The sequence below is a fragment of the Elephantulus edwardii genome, unplaced genomic scaffold (genome assembly GCF_000299155.1).
Source record: "Elephantulus edwardii isolate Elephantulus edwardi_28Jun2011 unplaced genomic scaffold, EleEdw1.0 scaffold00418, whole genome shotgun sequence".
In the NCBI taxonomy this organism is placed as follows: domain Eukaryota; kingdom Metazoa; phylum Chordata; class Mammalia; order Macroscelidea; family Macroscelididae; genus Elephantulus; species Elephantulus edwardii.
Window position 1 is genome coordinate 756185 of NW_006400168.1, and position 6647 is coordinate 762831.

The 6647-nt window shown below is 40.0% G+C and overlaps 1 pseudogene; it reads right to left on the reverse strand.

Moving 5' to 3' along the window:
• LOC102861191 overlaps nucleotides 1-6584 on the reverse strand; it is an 11596-nt pseudogene extending 5012 nt beyond the window's left edge.
• Nucleotides 6585-6647: the final 63 nt, after the last annotated feature.

The window sequence follows — 6647 nt, forward strand, 5'->3', positions numbered from 1 at the left end:
TGAGAAGAGTTGGGACCTCAGAAGGCTTTTAGGACCAATTAGTAGGCTCTGTGTCCAGGAGAAAATGAATATACTTACCAGTAATGTTAATGCTCATCCATGGCTCTTCTGGGAGGATCTAAATCATTGAAGCGTCCTCCTTTGTTTCCAGCTGGGAGCTGGGGCCTGTCAGTCCTGTTTGCCACGAGGACCTGATGTGGGCCATCTTGGCCAAGAAGTTTTGACTTTTTGACATTGTGATGCAATCCATACTGAAGGCTGTATTCTTTGATCTTCTGCAACAAGTGCTTCAAGTCCTCCTTACTTTCAACAAGCAAGATTGTGAAATCTGCATAATGCAGGTTATTAATGAGTCTTCCTTCAATCTTGATGCATATTCGTCTTCATAGAGTACAGTTTCTTGAATAATTTTCTTAGCATATAGATTGAATGAATAGGTATGCAGAAATCTAATAGAATGTGGAAACTCTTGAGCAATATTTTTAATATCACAGGTGAGCAAAATACTGCTGAAAATCATAAAAAATGACTAGAACAGTATATATACAAGGAACTACTGGAAGACTGGTTTGATAAGCATAGGAAAATCAGAAATTATCTATCAAAAATGGGAAAATTAAGGAAGGGTTGGCTTACATACTTTCATGAATATAGTTATTGTGTATTGTGCGAGGAAAGTTAATTCTCCAAATATGAGTATTAATGGCTAGAAAAGCCAGGGGGTGGTCTATGGTGTTGAGGCCTATTGTTAAAAATGTATTTCCTAGTCATTGATTAACAGTTTATTTTGTGTTTAAGTATTAAGGAAATAGGATTGGAATAGGATGCAAGCCACCCAACTATTGTTATTGTTTTAGGTTCCATCAAGTTATCTCAAATGAGCCATTTGAGTAAGACTCATAGCAACTTTATGAACAACAGATCTCAACCATGACCTCTCTTGTGCCATCCTCAGCATCTCAGATACACTTGAACCCATTGCTGTAGTTACTGTGTCAATCCATCTGATTGAGGATATTTCTCTCTTTCACTATATCCAAGCATGATTCTTCTCTGAAAGGAAGTGTCATCCAGCAACATGCCCAAGGCCTGTGAGATGAAGCTGTGTCATCCTTGCCTCTAAGGAGCACTATGGCTGCACCCTCTGTGAGACATACCTGTTTATTCTCTTGGCCATCCATAGGATACTCAGTGCTCTTCTCCAACACCACAGCTCAAAGGCATCAATTCTTCTTTTGTCATCCTTATTTATTGTCCATCTCAGATGTATAGCAAATAACTGAAAAGAACATGGCCTGAATACGGTGGACTTTAATTCTTAAACTGACACAAATGCTCCTCAGTAATTTGGAGAGGTCCCTGACTGCAAACTTCCCTATTGCAATATGTCTCTCTGGTACCAAGTTTGCTGATTGTGGATCCAAGTGCTGTGAGATGAAGTCATTGACAGTTTCAATTTTTTCTCCATCTATGATGATGTTGCCTATAGGTCCAGGGGTAAGAATTTTTGTTTTTGGACGTTGAGATACAATCCCTACTAAGTCTATAGAAAATTATCTTCTGCAACAAGCACTTTAAGTCCTCCTCACTTTCAACAAGGATGGTTGTGTCATCTACATAATGGAGGCTATTGATGAGTCTTCTTCCAATCCTGATGCCACATTCTTTTTCATAGAGACCAGCTTCTCAAATAATTTGTTCAGGATACAGATTGAATAGGCATGGAAAAAGGGTACAAGCCTGATGCACACTTTTTCCGATCTTAAACTATGCACTGCTCCATTCACACAGTAGCCTCTTGGTCTAGGTAAAGGTTACACATGAGCAAAATTAAGTATTCTGGGATTCCCATTCTTCTCAATGCTAGTCACAATTTTTTACGATCTATACAGTCAAATGTCTTTGCATAGTCAATAAATCACAAATAGACATTATTCTGTTATTCTTTGCTTTCAGCCAGGATCTATCTGACATTAACAAAGATATCCTTAGTGCCACAGCCTCTACTAAGTCCAGTTTGGACTTCTGGCAGTTCTGTAGGAAAAATCTAGCAGTTTGCTTTTGATGACATTATCTGATAATTTCCACATTCTGTTGGATCATTTTTCTTGGGAATGGGAACAAATATGGATCTCTTCTAGTCAGTCAAGTATCTGTCCTCCAAATTTCCTGCATAAACTGGTGAGCACATCCAGCTCTAGAAGACAAAGTATTATTACAGAATGTGCAGAGAGCTGGTATTATAGAATAAAAAGTGAAGAACTCACTTGGCATTTCTCAAGCTGAAAGAATTGAAAAGCAAATTCAAGATTTGAATTGTATTTTTGAGAGATGCTCTGTGCAAAATCTTGAATGATTCAGGAAGCATCAGAAGAAGATGGAGGATATTAGGGAACTCTAGTGACCTGGAGAAAGGATGAAAGTCACGCAGGTGTCGAGGACCTTCGTTCATAGGGTCGCTATGAGTCACCAAGACTTGATGGCACTTAACAACATAGAGAGAGACCAGTTGGCCTAGTGGACTGAAAGTGATGCGACCAAGCCAAAGGTGGCTGACTCTAATCCATGGTCCTAAGACCTGTTTTTAATTGTTTTTGGTGAAACATTCTTCTAGGTCGTATAGCCCTGGTGTGTCCACTTGCCATACAGAGGTAATTTGTGGTTGCTGTGAAACTGAACACTGTGACACTGATGTGTCAAATGTGATAATGGTTACCCATGGTGGACAATGTTTGGTGGCACTCCCCGGTTGAAAAAAGCCTGGAAGCAGGAGTGACATCCACTTCCGTAAATAGCTTGCCTCCGGAAACCCTATAAACCTGGAGAAAGGATGAAAGTCACACAGGTGTCAAGGACTTTCGTTCATAGGGTCGCTATGAGTTGCCAACGACTTGACGGCACTTAACAACAACAACAACAACAACAACAACAACAACAACAACAACAACAACAGTGGCCTAGTGGCAAGAAGCTACACTGCAATTCTGAAGGTGTGCCATTCAAATCCACCAGATGCTCTGCTGGAGAAGTGGGGCAATCTCCTCCTGTGTCAGTGGAATCCAACTCAATGGTACACAACAAAACAAACAAATAAACAAAAGAGTATAAGAAGATGGAGGGAGTACCTGGAATCACTATACCAAAAAAGAACGAAAATATTTCAGGAAGTAACAATATAATGAAAAGCCAATGGTAATGAAGGAAAAAGTTCAAACTACACTGAAGGCACTGGCAAAAAATAAGGCCGTAGGAATTGATTAGACAGCACTCTACTAGACACTTATATAAGCTCATTGGAGCTCAATGCTAGCTCTCTTTTGGGGCACTTGCTTTCCTGGGACGCAGCATCCAGGTGTGCCTGGCCATTTGCTAACCAGTTCCTGCAATAGGGGCCTGTATCACCATGGTTGTAATTTCCCCGAAGGGTCTGAATTTCTGTGAGAACTTCCAGGCAACCACAAAAACCAAAGGACCTAGAGGAGTGAGAGAACTGAAGGAAGGAGGAACAGATGATGTCAGAAATCATAAAGTGGTACAGCAGCTAAAACATTTGAGAAACTTGACTTCCTTTTTGTAACTCGTCTGCTACTAATCTTAGTAGAAAAAATACGCACATGTACAAATAGTTTTGGGTCATTCAATAGAGGACTGGAAAGATATAATAGGAGGAAGAAAGAAGCTTAAATACTAAGACAGCCTAGATAACAAAGGTCAAGGAAATGAAGCAAGGGTCCTATTTGGAATGTGGTGAAGGAATGTTGAGAAAACACGGGTCACACATACCCAGCCAATTTCCCTCTCAGGAGGTCTTTGGAAATGTGTGGGCTTATTTTGTTGTAAAACTTGAGTTTCTTAGGAGCATTTCTCCACTTTTAGGTAAAAAGTAAAGAATAGAATAGTCCTGGACAACTAAGAATTGATTACTCACTTTTTTTTTTCTTGTTCGCATTTTACTTTTTCATTATTAATTTTTTTAACTTAAGTGAAAGCTTATAAATCATACTGTTTTCATGCAATCATTCATAAACATTTTATTTTGCTATCATTAATTGCCATTGATTAATGTAATTAAGTCTAATGTCTAATCAAGCCCTTTTTGTCTACTGCCTATTCCTTCACCCAATGTACCTATTTATTAGTTTTTACTCCCCTTTCTCCCCGCTTTCCTTTCCTGTATCCCTCTATAACAAGACATACAGTTAAACCTGAACAATTTTAACAATATTTCAAAGTATGAAATTATGTCCAAAATACTGCATGGCAACAGGTCTGTAAGGCCATATTGACTTTTGGACAAATTGTAACTATAAAGATGCAATGCTCTTAATGATGACATTATTAAGAAAGAAAAGGGAAGCACTTTCATTTGATTGTATTCAAAGTGGGGGAGAGGGAGAGTACTCACTTTTTTTTTATAGATTACCCTGGCAACTTAATTTTAGTTCCATTCATCTCTATGATGGAGCTAATTATCTCCTACCTCACACAATTTTTTAAAAAGAATATGCATCTACTTGACAGACCTGGAGCAGTTACTGTCTGCTTTTTGGGTTTCCATCTCAGATGCAATAATACCATTACTCACACTTTCTGTCTGCCTCCTGGTGGCAGCCAAGATTAAATAGGGGAATACAAAAAGTATTGAATTTGTAAATCATTCCCTCTACAAGAGGATGAGAAATGTTTCAGAAACACTTGCCTCCTGGTGAATTGTTTTTAAAAAATTTTTAACTCAAAACCTCTTACTTAACACAGAGAATTGAGGTTCTTAAAAAAATTGCTTTTCCACAAAGATTATAATTACATGCTCTTGATATCTAAGGATACTCAAATTCCTCTGTAAGCCACAGGTCATAATGGTCATTATAAGTGTAGTTTATACAGCTATTGTTAGATGTCCCTAAGTCAGAACCAATTAAAAACTGTAGTGAGTTTTCAGATGCTGTAAATTTCTCAAGGGGAGAATGCGCATCTTTTTCCCAAGGAGCAGTTGGTGATTTTGAACCTACTAGGCCAGCAGAGCTCCGTGTAATTTATAATGTTGTTGTTGTTGTCATGTAGTTGAGTATGGCTCATAGTGACCCTATGAACAAAAGATCTGAACCCTGTCCTATCTTGTGCCATTCTCATCATCTGAGACAAACTTTAGCTCATTGCTGCAGTCACTGTGTAAAAGTATCTTGTTGAAGCTCTTCTTTTTGATGTCAAAGCATAATGTCCTTCGCCAAGGAATAGTTTCTTCTAGCAACATGCCCAAAGCTTTGTCATCTTTGCCTCCAAGGCAAGCTTTGTCATTCTTTCTCCAAGCTTTATCTATCTGTTCTTTTGGTAGCCAATTAGATAATCAGTATTATTCTACACTACCCCAACTCAAAGGCTCTTTTTATTTTTTGCCTTCCTTATTCACTGTCCAGTTTTCAGATGCACAGCAAATGATCAAAAATACTATGACCTGAATTAGGTGCACTTTAGTTTTCAAAATTAAATTCTTGCTCCCAAGTAATTTAGAGAGATCCCTGGCTGTAGACTTTTCCCATACACTACTGTCTCCTGACTGCTGGTTTCAAGGGTGTTGATTGTGGATAAAGTGAGATAAAGTCGTTGACAACTTCAATAATTTCTCCATCTGTCATGATGTTGCCTTTTGGTCTAGTGGTATTTTTGTTTCTTTGACGTTGTGAGGCAATCCAAATTGCATTAAGCGCTTTCCCCCCTTTTTTTCTTTTCACCCACTGGGACAGCATTGACTCCCTCCCCTCCCCACCCAGTAAGCGCTCTAAGTCCTCCTCATTTTCAGCAAGCCAAGCTGAATCAACCGAATAACGCAGGTTGATGAGTCTTTCTCCGATCATGATCCCATATTCTTCTTCCACATACTCTGGTTTCTGTTCAGATCGTATAAATCTTTCTATTGTAATAATAATTTATAATGTGTTTTTGTTTGCCATTGAGTTGGAATAGACTCACAACTGACCCTCCAGCGGCTTTTCAGAGCAGTAAACCACATGGGGCTATACCATGGTCTGCCAAAAGAACGAACAGGTTCAACCTGGAGAGGGTTAAATCAGGCTGCTCCTTGGAGACAAGATTCTGAAGCTTCGTCTGGCATATTTTGCAAGGAGGGACTAGTCCTTGGAGAGGGACGTCATGCTCGGGAAGGTGGAGAGACAGCCCCTCGATGAGATGGATTGATTCAGTTGACTGGGGTTAAGTGTGTCAGAGACAGTGCAACTGGCACAGGACAGAGCAGGGTTTAGGGCTGTTGTACATAGGGTCGCTATGAGTCGCAGGCGACTCCACGGTACATAACAACAACAACAAACCACACGGGAGATTGTCCATCTTTTTCCCCCAGAACTGCTGGTGGATGTGAAGCGCGTGCTTTTGGAATGCTGTGCAATTTCTTACCAGTAGGCCACCAGAGCGCATTATATTTAAGAAGAATGTGCGATAAGAAAACCTTAAGTGCGAAATCAGCCTCCAGAGAATTCCGCCTTCCACTCGGCTCCAAGCAACTCAAATGATTTGAAGAACCACATTGTCCAGCAGACCTCGCGGCCCGGTTCGGCGCTCTCGCGGTGCATTCTGGGATTGGTAGTTCTAGCCTCCGATTGTTGCCCTGTTCGACCCGGGCCTGAAACTCACCT